This window comes from Alligator sinensis, unplaced genomic scaffold, assembly GCF_000455745.1.
Source record: "Alligator sinensis unplaced genomic scaffold, ASM45574v1 scaffold313_1, whole genome shotgun sequence".
Lineage (NCBI taxonomy): Eukaryota > Metazoa > Chordata > Crocodylia > Alligatoridae > Alligator > Alligator sinensis.
This window is the reverse complement of record NW_005841939.1, coordinates 2,323,763-2,337,807: the sequence shown is the minus strand read 5'-3', so window position 1 is coordinate 2,337,807 and position 14,045 is coordinate 2,323,763. Positions and strand designations below refer to the sequence as shown.

Here is a 14,045-nt window from a genome sequence, read left to right as displayed (position 1 = left end):
GCTGAGCCTGTCCAGGTCAGCCTGGATCGCCCTCCTGTCTTCAGGTGTGGATGCTTTGCCCCAAAGTTTGGTGTCATCGGCGAACTTCACCAGTTCACTTCTGACTCCAATGTCCACAAAATTAATGAAGATGTTGAACAATATGGGTCCAAGGACAGAGCCTTGGGGGACCCCACTGGTCACAGGGGACCATGACGATTGACTTCCGTCAATTACCACCCCCTGGGTCCAACCACGGAGCCAATTTCCCAGCCAGTGGATCATGGCGGACCCAAGGCCACAATTGGCCAGTTTTGCCAAGAGGTGATCATGGGATACCAGATCGAAGGCTTTTTTGAAGTCAAGATATATGACATCAATCTCTTCTCCCTTGTCCAGGGGATAGGTCACCTGGTCGTAAAAAGAAATGAGATTGGTCAAGCAAGAGGCTGAAGGCTGCACTTGTACGTTTGAGGTGATGCTGGATTTCTTCATCAATGTCAACCAGTGTGAGAGATGGCTTTTGAGGTATGGGAAATTCTCAATGTTCTCCTAAGTCTCGCCATGAATCTGAATTACTGAAACTGGGGACTGCTCACTAAGAGCTTGTTGATTAGTCTTCTGAATGTTAAGCATCCGTCCCATTTTCTTGTATGCCTTGGTAAAGACATTGACCATTGCCTGAAGGTCTGCTTCTCAGTGAACACATGCTACAGCATCATCAGCATACTGGTGCTCAATGATTGAGGTCAAGGTGGTCTTGGTTTTGGCTTGGAGTCAGCTGAGATTAAGCAGTTTACCATTCATTTGGTAGTTTAATTCCACTCTGACTGGAAGCTTATTGGTGGCTAGATGTAGCATCACAGTAAGAAATATTGAGAAGAGTGTTGGAGCGATGACACAGCCTTGCTTAACTCCTGTTTTAACCTCAAATGGGTCTGTGATAGATCCATTATTGAAAACCACCGCTCTCATATCTTTATGGACCAGGCAAATAACGGTGATTAATTTCATTGGGCATCTGTACTTGAGAAGAAAATTACTTCCGAAGTATTCCACATGTCTAAGAAGATAGCAGCTCTCTTTTCTTATTGTGTATAGTTCTGGTCACTTGTGCTTGAGAGAGCTCTTCTCTACATGGGTTGTTCTACCAGGACAACTGCAGGATGAATGAGTGTGTCTTACAAGAGGAGAATAAGGAGCTTAGCTTGTTTAGTTAGCAAAACAAACATTGGGAGGAGATACGATTACTCGATAAATACATTATAGGAAAAGAAAAATATTGCATAAGCTAAAAGACAAAGTTGGCATAAGGATAAAGGGGTATAGAACACCCATGAATAAATTCAGGTTGAAAACTAGAAGAATGTTTCTACCCATCAGAGCAATGAGTTTCTAAAACAATTGATGGCAGTAATAGGGGAGCAAAAAAACCCCTAACTACTTTTAAGATGGAGGTTGATCAAGTCACAAAGGGATTTTGGGATGTAGGGTGCCTGCAATACAGGTAACTGGACACAATGACTGGGAGTGTCTTTTTCAGTCCTATTTTTCTTTACTTGCCAATCTTCCCATACCTCTAAAGAATAGCATGGTAGTCTAGACTTTGAGATACCTCTAAAGGGGTGAATTTGTAAAGTATCATTATGCACTTTTTCCCACAGCAGAACACACAAATTAGAGGTCCCTAGTCCTACCAGGGAAAACACAAACCAAAAAAAGCTGGGGAGAGAGAGCACTAGCTGACTATGAAATGTGTACTCTATATCTTCATAAATAAAATCTATGTACACACTACATATTCATTTCCTTGTTATCAAGAGGATCTCCAAACTTTTTCTTACACTTATAGCACATTTATTTTATGTAAAACAGATGCATATCTCTGGGGTAGGTTTTGTATTTTATTGTTGCATAGTTGAAGTCTCTTCTAATTACAACAGGAAATACAAATTTCCTTGTCTAGTTCTCAGCCTAAAGCCCTCTAGTGCATGCAGCTGTCTACAGATTCAGATGGAATTCATAGCAATTCAGAATGAATTGGTTGGACTCAAGGACCAAGATCCTCAGTGAAAATCAATCAATTTAGATCCTTTGAGCTATATACCCCAGCTGAAGAAGAGCTACACTGATCTACCGAAACTAAGGATCTGGCCCAAGTTCCTCAAGCACTTCCTGACTTTCAAAACCAGAAAACAATTTTCATACCATTTAATAGGTGCACTGCAGATGGGTTGAGAAGGTTTGCTTATGTGTACCCAGCAAAAAGTGGAATGAAGAAACATTCAATGCAGACAGCAAAAAAAAAGAATGGATTTCAATATTTATAAATAACTTTAGGAATGAAAAGAAAACAAGTGATTTACAATATGAATTGTATTTCAAATTCATGCTGCTAATTAAAAAGAAAAAAAATGAAGAAGGAAGCAAACATTTCCTTGCTGGTAATGAAACTGAGTAAAAAAAGTATTTTGGCAGTATTAAGCATACTTCCTTCCCATCAATTTTTCTCCAGTTAATGTCTGAGTCAAATGCTGTGGACAAAAATGGGCTATTCAGTTTTGGCACATTAAAGCCCTTCAAGTTTATGATCACAATTGGTACAGGCATCCCCATGTTGAGTGGTCTACCAGAAACTAATTTTCACACCCGTCAGGCCTAGATTAATACCCCTGCTAATTGCACTTTAGGAACGGCCAATTAGTTCTAGTTAAACAGCTTTCATTTGGAAGAGGGAGAAGCAGCCTGTTATCATCATCAGGACTCATTGTTCCACTGAATAGATCTGTGCTCAAAACTTCATGTGCCTTAGACATTTCATTGGCATCCCTGCTGTACATGACAGCAATAATGCCGTTCTCCTAGCTGCAAGTCTACTTTAATGATGATGGAGACAGTAGGGGAGACAATGCTTGTAAAAGGAAAATAAACTACTATATACATGAACTAATTTTCAGACTAAGCACTGTTTATCATACAGCTATTTTTAATACTTGTAAATTCAGATCCATTTTTGTACTGAAAGGATAATGCCTCACCCACCAGAAAAAAACCCAACAGCATAACTTTGCTGAATTTACAATATGGTGTTAAGTTACAGTTGTGGCCTTGAAGTAACAACTTGAATACTGGTGTCAATAATACCTATGGAATCTTTAAAAACAAAAGTCAGGGGCCAAGGGTTATTACCATGATTCATCAGTAAACATAGCAGGAAGGCTAGTTAATAAACACCAACTAATCCCTTCAATTACAGCAATAAATTGTTCAATTGGTTATATGTCCACAAGTTTTGTTCCAAACATCACTGCAAACTGTTTAATTAGCAAACTGTTGCATCACTTGACAAACAGATATTGGCAAGGTCTGAGGGCCACAAGATCCCTTAAGAATTAGCAGTATTTATTTGGTATTTGTCTTGCTTTCTGCAGGGATTCAGATTTACCATATAGACCAAGTACACCTTAGTGGTTTTTAAGTCTTTTTCAAAAGTTGTTCGTTCATCAATGTTTGTATTAATGGAATGACATAAAAATAATTTTAAAAAATATTATTTCAGCACAGTTCTTTATGTTTTGAAAGAAAATGAAAACAGGCAGATTAATAGCAAAATTAGGTTGACATGTGTGAAGCTGTCCTTTGTATTTCATATTACACAAGCCGGCAAACATATTTCAAAATTGCATGTTCTACAAAATAAACTTTAAAATGAAAATGAGGAGTTAATTCTGCAAGGTGCTTAGTATTCAGAACTCTGAATTATTTCACTGAAAACCTGTCTGTTCTGAAAGGTACCAGTAACTATTACTTACTATTATGAACATTTGGTATATACTAACTTTGTACATGCATACGTGGCCAAAATGAGAGAGTAAAAAATGACTAAGTTTTGCCACATCTGATGTCAAAGATAAAGTAGCTTCTGGGGATAAAGGTGACAAGTTTAATATCTGCTCTCCCAGAACTCCAAAGTTGATTTCAATGAGCTCTGAATTAGGCCCATAGGGTATTATAGGCTATCATAATCAACTACCAGTAAAAAATAGAGAGAGATGGACAGTGGTTGATAGATTTTTACAACTTTATCTTAAATTTTAGATTATATGAAACAAATAGAAAAAGGAGATGTGAAATTTGTCATGCTATACACCGAAAGAAAATTATTTTCTCTATGGAGACTCTCTGCAAAATTTAACAGAAATAAATTTATTTTCAGTACCAATAAAAATAGGAGCAGAAAGAGAGTATAGTACAGTAACTTGAATTCTTGTGGCAAACAGCAAATGCATATATAAATAATTTGTTTATTTAAATATAGAAACAATCAATAGAAACTGATAACTTGCTCTCAATCAAAAAGCTCCCTTTGGAAGAGGCTCTTAAAAACAGATGTATGCTACAACCTACAGAAGCAAGTGGTTTCTTTAAATGCCATTGAATATAATAGAAGTTAAGAACCTTATTTTATCTTTGAAAATCAGGATCTAGATTTTTAGAGTATTTATAGTTTCATAGTTTCATAGTTTTAGGGTCGGAAGGGACCTAATAGATCTTCTAGCCCGACCCCCCGCCAGGGCGGGAGAACAACCCAAAAACACAAACAAAACCACTCACCCTAAAAACAAAAACGGGACTCAAATGAGTCCAGCCAGGTAAGTATCCAGCCTCTTCTTAAAGATCCCCAGGGTAGGGGCCAGCACCACCTCCCTTGGAAGTTGGTTCCAGCTCCTAGCCGCCCTGACTGTGAAGTAGTTTTTTCGGATGTCCAATCTGTACCTCCTCTCCATCAACTTGTGCCCATTATTCCTTGTTATGCCAGCAGGGGCTAGGGGAAACAGCGTCTCCCCCAAACCCTTCTGGTTCCCCCTAGTGAGTTTATAGACGGTCACCAGGTCCCCCCTCAGCCTTCTCTTGTGGAGGCTGAATAGGTTCAAGTCCCGCAGTCTCTCACTGTAGGGTCTGCCCTGTTGTCCCCGGATCATGCGGGTGGCCCTCCTCTGGACCCTCTCCATGTTGTCCACATCCCTCCTGAAATGGGGCGCACAGAACTGGACACAATACTCCAGCTGCGGCCTGACCAGCGTCGCATAGAGGGGGAGGATCACCTCCCTGGCTCTACTCGAGATGCACCTGTGGATGCACGACAAGGTCCGGTTAGCCCTGCCAACCATGACCTCGCATTGTCGGCCCATGTTCATCTTGGAGTCAATAATGACACCAAGATCCCTTTCCGCCTCCGTGCTCTCAAGTAGGGAGTTCCCCATCGTATAAGTGTGCTGCTGGTTCCTACTACCCAAGTGCAGCACCCTGCACTTGTCCGTATTGAAACGCATCCTGTTCCTGTCTGCCCACCCCTGTAACCTATCCAGATCCTTCTGCAATCTCTCTCTCCCTGCTAGCGTGCTCACCTCCCCCCAAATTTTGGTGTCATCAGCGAATTTAAACAGGTTGCTCTCCACCCCAACATCAAGATCGCTGATGAAGACATTGAACAGCGCAGGGCCCAGGACCGAGCCCTGAGGGACTCCACTACCCACCTCCCCCCAAGTCGAATATGATCCATCCACCACCACCCTCTGAGTGCGACCCTTCAGCCAATCTGCAATCCATCTGACCGTGTAGGCATCTATGCCACAGTCGCCTAGTTTACTAATTAGGATGGGGTGAGAGACGGTGTCAAAGGCCTTGCTGAAGTCCAGAAAGACTACATCCACCGCGACACCTGCATCCATGGCCTTTGTGACCTGATCATAAAAGGCAATCAGGTTGGTCTGACATGATCTCCCCCTAATAAATCCATGCTGATTGCCCCTGAGCATCATCTCGGATGCCGGCCCATCACAAATGTGCTCCTTGATGATCTTCTCAAAGAGCTTCCCCAGGATTGAGGTAAGACTGACGGGCCTATAATTGCCCGGGTCCTCCCTTTTCCCTTTTTTGAAGATGGGGACCACATTAGCTACCTTCCAATCGTCTGGCACCTGGCCCAAGCACCACGATCGCTCGTAGAGCCGTGCCAGGGGCCCTGCAATAACCCCAGCCAGCTCCCTCAGCACCCTGGGGTGGAGAGCATCCGGACCCGCTGACTTGAACGCGTCCAGCCCCTCCAGAAGCTCTCTAACCCGGTCCTCCCCAACCTGAGGTCTGAAGGCGATCCCCTCGCGTCCGGCTTCTATCACAGCAGGGAAGTCCCGGTCCCTGCACAAGAAAACGGAGGTGAAGAATTGGTTAAAGAGGTCCGCTTTATCCTCTGACGCAACCACCAGATTGCCCCGCATATCCTGCAGGGGCCCCACATTACCCGGCGCCTTCTTCATCCTCCCAATATATTTGAAAAAGGACTTTTTGTTATCCTTAATCCTGGACGCTAATCCGAGCTCTATCTCCGCCTTGGCCTTCCTAACAGCCCGCCTGCAGGCCCGAGCAGAGGAGGTATACTCCTCTTTGGAGATTACACCCCCCTTCCACCGGGCGTACGCCACCCTTTTGGCAAGCAGGCATTCCCGGACACCCTTGGTGAGCCAGGGGGGCTTTTGGACACTCCTGCCCGCCTTGCTTCTTGTCGGGATGGACACCCCTTGGGCCCCGAGTATCGTTTCCTTAAGGAACGACCACTCCTCTTGGACGCTGAGTTCCTCTGCCCTCAAGGACCCCAGTTCCTCTCCCACTAATCTCCTCATCTCACTGAAGTTGGCCCTCCTGAAGTCTAGGGCTACCACCTTGCTGCGGGCCCTTGACACTCTACGCTGGATGGTGAATTCCAGCATGCGATGATCACTATTGCCCAGGTGGTCAAGAACCTGGAGGCCTCTTACCAGGTCGTCGCCTGCGGCCAGGACCAGGTCCAGCAGGGCATCTCCTCTGGTGGGACTGTGCACCTCCTGAATCAAGTGGAGGTCCTGCAACTCGGCCAAGAACTTCCTGGAGCGGTCCGTCCCGGCTGACTGCTCCTCTCAGCAGATGTAATTAAAATCGCCCATGACAACTACATCCCTTGCTTTTAGTGTCTCCGCAAGCTGGCCTGAAAATTCCCTGTCCAGCTCCTCCTCTTGATTGGGGGGTCTGTAATAGACCCCCACCGTCAAATCCCTCTCGCCTTGCCCCCCCTGGATCTTGACCCAGAGCACTTCAGCTTGCCCTTCCCCTGACCCCATTCTGCTGGCAGAGGATGTGTAGTGCTCCTTGACATAGAGTGCCACCCCCCCCCCTTTCCTGCCTTCTCTATCCCGCCTGTACAGCCTATAGCCCCTAGACACCTAAGGATCCACCAGATGCACCCAAGGGGATTTTCAAAAGCTCCTGGCTCCTTAACTCACTGAATTAAATTTTCCCTAATTAATTTTACCTATAAAGTCAACTGGCTAGAGCAGTACTTTTCAACCTTTTCAGATCTGAAGTACCCTTCAACAGATTCAAGGCACCCCTTTATAGGCTTGAGGCACCCCTTGGAAAATGCCAGCTCTTCATTTTCACTCTTTTTTTTTCACTATAAAATGATCTGTTGCAAATAACTTAGAAATGCCACCACAGATCATTATGTTTTGAAAACTCTGCTAACATTGTGTGGCGCCCTACGGCTCCCTGGTTGAATCACTGGGCTAGAGAGAGTGATTCTATGGCCCAGTAGCTAGGGAAGTAATGGGGGATGGTTAGGTTCAAATCCTGACTGCAAATGATATTTACTCGTGCACTGTGGAACAACTTCAACTGCAGAAATTGAGAAACATTCCCAGAAGAGCCAATGGCCTAGTGATTAGGATACCTCCCATTGGAAGTAAGATACCTGTGGTTTAAGCCCCTGTTCCAAATCAGGCAGTGGTAATTTGAAAGCAGGCCTTCCAACTTTTAGATGAGGATCTACAACCTAGGGTATTGGATAAAATACGGTTTGCGGGTATCTTTTTGGTCTTTTGTGAGAAAAGACTGACCCAGCTGGGATGGGATAACCTGTGGAGCTGTACCACCACTAAATTACTGTCTGTGGGTCTTGGATTTGATCTGCAGGCTGCATGCAGGACTGGCCCCACACTGTGCAGGGTTGGTTTGTGGGCCCAAACTAGCCTCTAGACTAGCTCCAGGCCACTGGGCCTGATAAATTTGACACCCCTAATCCAAATAACTTTAAAACTCTGGGCCTTATGCTCATTCCAAACCACACTGGTACCCAAGGACAGACCTCCATTGACCTCAGCAGTCACTGGATAAGACCCATATAATGTACTCCAAATATATGTTATCCATATAGTGTTAGGCCTAAAAGAAAAAAATGATTTAAATATACTGGTGATAAAGGCTGTCAGCCACCTCCTTCTTTATCTGTTTTTGGTTCTCTTAGAGGGTAGAACTTAGTTTTCTCTGTACTTAAGCAGAGACTTAACTTTAAGCATGAGAGTAGTTCTGCTAAATCAATGGGACTAACTACAGTATTAAAAACTTAGGGTCAAATTAGGTACATGATTAAGTAGCCTGCTAAATCAGCACATTAGCTTTCTCCACTTGCAGATACTGTAAATCAGGGGCGGTCAAAATGTGGCCTGCTAGGCCATTCTATCCCTCCCAAAGGGCCCCTAAAAAAATTAGAAAATTAATATTTATTTGCCCCTGGCTGCCTGTCATACGGCCCTTGATGGCTTGCCAAAACTCAGTAAGTGGCCCTCCACCCGAAATAATTGCCCACCCCTGCTATAAATGCAGGTCTGGTACTACAAATTAGATTAACAACCCTGTAAATTCTTAGGCCAGATTTTCAACTGACATACATTAGCATAGTTCTATTGAAATCAATGGACCTACAGCAATTTACACCATCTAAGACTTTATTCTAAAATCTTACTGAAAAAAACAAGGAACCTGAACCAAATGGTGATGTTCTCCTGCAGTGGAGCCTCAGACAGGTTTTTATTCTGGAGGCTGTTTACAACCAGTTCATAACCTTTGTACTCCAGACAGTCTTTAGAACTTACTCTCTGTGCTATTAAGGTTAGAGATTATGAATCTTCCACCCAGCCAGACCATGGTAAATATTTAGCAGGTATGCTGCAACTGATTACATTGTTGTAAAATGGATATTGGTAAAGAAACCTATTCAAAAAGCAATTTTAGAACTTACTTATTACAATGAAAGAAAGAGGGTCTTAAGCAGGGCAGTACATGAAGACTCTGCTTTGAAGTGCCCAAGTTATATTTATTTAATAATTATAAATATTTAGCATAAGGACATTCTCTCATTTCAGATTCTGAAATCTTAGATTTACTTTAAATCCTGAAACTCATTCAGACTCCCTTTAGTTTTTGACTGAAAAAAACCTTACCATTTCTATACAAATTCACTTAAACCTAATCTACGATTTACAGAAAAATCCATTTAAATGTTCAGAGTATGGCTATATCTCCTGAGTAATGTTGCACATCTTCCACTTAAATTAAGTGAAAGCCACTGTGAAATTCAGAAAACAGAGTAGTTATGATTTTAGGATTGGCATTATCCATATTTGATCCATTTCAAATATGTACATTCACCTTTATTGTATTTGATCATTTACATCAACACAATGCTTTTAGTCATCATACCAAATAACACCCATGTATGAAGAGTTGGTTAAGATAAAATGATACTAATAAATTAATTTTGGGCCCCCAAAACAGATTTAAAAAAAATAAAAAAACCCAAATATTAGAGGTGTTTTGTAGATTTTCTTTTAAATGCAGTGAAATATTCCCATTGTCCACTGGCAGCTTTAGTAACATGACAAACATAAAGTAAAATTTACTGCTAAGCAAAGTAAAACTGACCAATCTAGTTTCATTTTGCAGTCAGAGTGAAATGAGTGTATGTTGCAAATAAAAGTGCATGACAGTTGAAAAGAAAATCAAGTATTTTATACATTATACTTTGATCCTTTTTCACTTTTAATAGCAGAAGTCAGGAGTAAATTCATTAAATGTAATAGTATTATAGTAGTTTAACTGAAAAGAGTTGCATGCCTAGATTACAGTATCTTAATAGGATAGGGAATGTTTATTTGAATAGCAAAAATACTTTTAACTTGTTAAATTCCATTCTAAAGTTTTCTTGTGAACAGCTATTGCTATTGCAGAGGCCACCTGGTTACAATGCTACTGCTTTATTCAGGGCTAAACTATCTTATTCATTTGTAGTGAAAATATTCTCTATCTTATTAAGGGAAAAAGGTTATAGAATCTAAACGCAGGATAACACAAGCAAAGAGGAGAAAATTATAAAGTGCTGGATCTCTATCATAGCATTCTATCCCAAATATACAAAGGTGGAATACCGAATTACTGTGCCAAAAACTGAAAAAAGACCAAAGTATGTTGGTTCTGTGTTAGACACATTTTAAAGCCAAAAATATTACATACTGAATTTCAACCATCTTCGTATAGAAAGCGAGAGCTTGGAAATGTTTTGTGAGAATCTTTAATTATTTTTACATGTATATAAAATAAACGTTGCTCTTTAAATAATAGTCATGCCTGAATTTTAACAATATGATTAAGGCCCAAAGGTTCTCCAAAGTTTGGGGATTGTTCAGAGGCAGAATTTCCAAGTCTGAACCTCTTAGACTGAATGGGCTGCTATTGCGGTGCTTCTGTTCTGAAAAAAATTACTTGTCTGAGGAGTTTCCCTCATAGTCGAGTTCAAAGGTTTTCTATCGTCTTGAGTAATTAAAAAAATAACCATTTCATCCATTACAACTGAATATCAGCAGTTTTCACAGCACAGTACACACACAGCTTTAAATCAAGTTCCATAGAGTTGTCACTCACCTGACCTACAGGGTTTTTGTCTTCTATAGAACATGTGGTGTTTCGGTACTATATTGCTCCTTCAATGGCTGTGCAGAGTATCTCCACACAGTAGCTTCCTGTGCAAAACATTTTCTTGCCTATTTCTTTCCCAGTTCCTTGAAATGTGAAAGCAGAGTTATGCCAGCTATCCTAAGCAGCTTTATACTGCATCGGGCACCTGTTCAGACAAGAGCTAGTTAAAAAAGCAAAACAACAGCTGAATGAGGTCAGCTACCCTATGAACTTTAGGATGTACAGGGAGACCCCACTACCCCCATCCATCCCATTTCTATTTGAAAATAGCAGTTCTTGTAATATGATGCCTTCCTTTCCTGTCTGAAAGACAGTGAAAGCCCTCCTGCTGCATTGAAGCTGTCTTCTACTCTCCCAAGACCAAAGCCCCAGTCTCCCTGCTTGCACTAAGCCTCTTTCTGCAGGGAAAAGGCAACTCATCTTATGCTAGCAGTATTTGTCTAAGGAGCACAGGTTCAACACAGACAGTTAACCATTAACTAACCCTCACAGAGCTCATATTACATTTGCCATACATGCTTGTTAACATGTTTTTAAACTCCTGTGCAGTTTAGGATAGTCACTTTTGTTATTCAGTTCTCCATCAGGCATCTCAAAGTGCCATAATAAGTGAATGGGCACAACATAGCAGAATATCCCAATGCCTACAAGTGAAAATCACAATGTCACCTGAATTAAGGGTGGATAATAGCTTCATGTTTGTGTAAGTGGCACTGGTTAGATCTAAATACATATAATTTGGAATTTCACTTATCCATCACAAATGCTTAATATAGACACTGCAAAATGATAAGAAATACACAGAAAAGCACTAAAAATGCAACCTTCAGATTTTCATATTTAACAAAGACATGAGCAGCCCATTGTCACAGCAGCACTCTCCCTCTGCCCCACCCCAGCTGATCCCCACCCCAGGCAAGAGGAGCACTGCTTCGTCCAGCCTGCCCCCACTTCCAGCTGCTGCTCAGGAGGAGCCAGGTCAGGCACATGTGGATGGGGTGATGCCTGCTCTAGCTGGCCCACCTTGCTTCTGCACAGCAGCAGCGGTGCCTGCCTGGCTCACCATGCTGCTGTGTCTTCACGCCGGACTGCATTGCTGTCTGCCTGCAGCAGCATCCCTGTCTGCCTGCAGCAGCATCGCTGACTTGGGGGGTGCCAAAATACAAGTTTGCCCGGGGTGCCATTTTCCCTTGGGCCCGCTCTGCTGACACCACTTAGTACAAAAAGGGTTTTTGTCTTTTCCTCTGATACATTTACAGACATATCTGTATTCAAAGTCTAAATTTAATACTCCAGGTTAACAGCTGTCAACATATACATTTTATGTTAACACGTTTCTACAAATTTTATATTTGTAGGTTTCTATAGTTATAGGTCAGGTACAAACATTACACTTTTACTGGAATAAGTGATCAGAAACTAACCTATACCCATAACAGAACAGAAGTTGGGTGCACACAGACTGGTTTAAAAATGGCACAACCCGGTCTAAGATTTGCACCCTCCACCAACAAAGGGTGAATGTGTGTTTTGTTCGCTACTGATCTAAACTATATCACCTACAGGAAATTGTGTAACTTAGACCAATTCCACCTCAGGCTTTTTGAATGCCTGTACCTAGCCTTATAAAAATTATCCATCACTGAAGGGTGTTGACCCTGCAAAAATACAATGTAAGAGGTATTCCGTGCCTCAAAGAGCTTCCAATCTTAACAGAGAAGATGAACAAAGAGTGAAAGAGAGGAAGTGTTGTTATTCCCATTTGACAGATAGGGAACTGAAGCCCAGAGACATTAAACTTTTAGTCGTGTAACAGTGGCTTATCAGCTTTCAACTTCACTGGACCTTTCTGTGGGTACCAGTGCCTACTTAGGCAGAGCCACCTGCAGGATTGAAACATAAATGACTTGCTGAAAGTCATTCAAGAAGACCTACAGAGATCTGGGGTTTGAGCTTGCATCCCTTGGGGCCCTAAATACAAGGCCATCTTTTCACTTTTTTATGTGCATGCAGCTCCTTTTGTACCAGCTAGGGTTACTGTATTTCTGATTTCCATCACTGTAAGATCAGTATCTGGGCTTCAGGTTTTTGCATCTATCTAGCACAGATAAGATTTAAAAAAAAAAAAAATTGGGGCCCTGATTCAGCAAAACACATAAGCACGTGCTTAATTCCACCCCTATTTAGTAAAGCACTTAAGTATGTACTTAATTCTCATTTACTTCAATGAGGCTTGAACATGTGTTTAAAGGTAAGCCCCTACGTAAGTGCTTTCTCAAACTGGGGCCTACCTAAACTGTGACCTAAGAGAATAAAAATTAGATCAAAATTGTATCCAGTGCAGTTTGTCTACAGATTTAATGTTAAGAAATAAGAAGATAAATGAGTGCGGAACAGTATTTTTAGACTTTTTAGACCCAGAGTATAAAGTATAAAGCGTACACATAAAGTATTGTATTCAATTGCATGAGTAAAGTAAATTATAATTTAATTATAAATCGTTTAAAGACAAAATTAACAGAAAAACGGGAAGGTTTTAAGGGAAGAGAATATATGGAAAAAATTATAGCACAATAGGATGACAGGATTTTGAGGGTAATTCTGTAATGACTAGTAAAGAGGTTCAAGTGAACACAAGCTTCCAGTGCCAGGACATAGTCACCATCAGTAGATACCACTTTAAACTCTGTGCAATACATCTCCCATCTTTCACTGAGCTGTATGGGTGAAATCAAGCATAACAATGATCCAGCTCATTGTAGGACCATGGCCTAGGGAACCTTTAGAGTTAAAAACAGCAACGCTGAGATTTTCAGGGTGGCAGTCAGTGTTATATCAGAGAAGAGAAAATGATGCATTATTTAAAAAAAAGTTAAGTATATTTGCCAATGCTCTTATTTTCTTATGCACTTTCATGCCCTTCCCTTCTGACCCTCAAGCCTTCAATAAAGCTGGTTCTTCAGTGATAAGAGACACTGACCAAACATACTCTCTTTACTGCAGGGTTCACTGTTCAAACTAAAGGTACGTTGCCTGTTTCAAGGATATCCGTATCAATTTGATTGACACTACCATAAAGGTGGAAAGTTGGTAGTCAGGGAATATGCCTGCAGGCAAGATGTAGACATATTTTCTATTTTTACTAACAATTCACCCCTAGAATTATCCTGAAGACACTTGCTCTCACCCAAGTACTAAAATTATTCTATTTCTAGCAAGTACTT

The 14,045-nt window shown here is 41.6% G+C and overlaps 1 protein-coding gene across 1 annotated transcript in view; it reads right to left on the bottom strand.

Moving 5' to 3' along the window:
- The window catches only part of PRDM1 (PR/SET domain 1), a 67,864-nt gene extending 56,982 nt beyond the window's left edge, over window positions 1-10,882 (bottom strand). Inside the window, exon 1 of the mRNA XM_025199241.1 lies at window positions 10,768-10,882. The gene's annotated coding sequence lies outside the window, so the exon portion shown is untranslated. The remainder of the gene's footprint in view (window positions 1-10,767) is intronic.
- Between the last annotated feature and the right edge of the window lie 3,163 nt (window positions 10,883-14,045).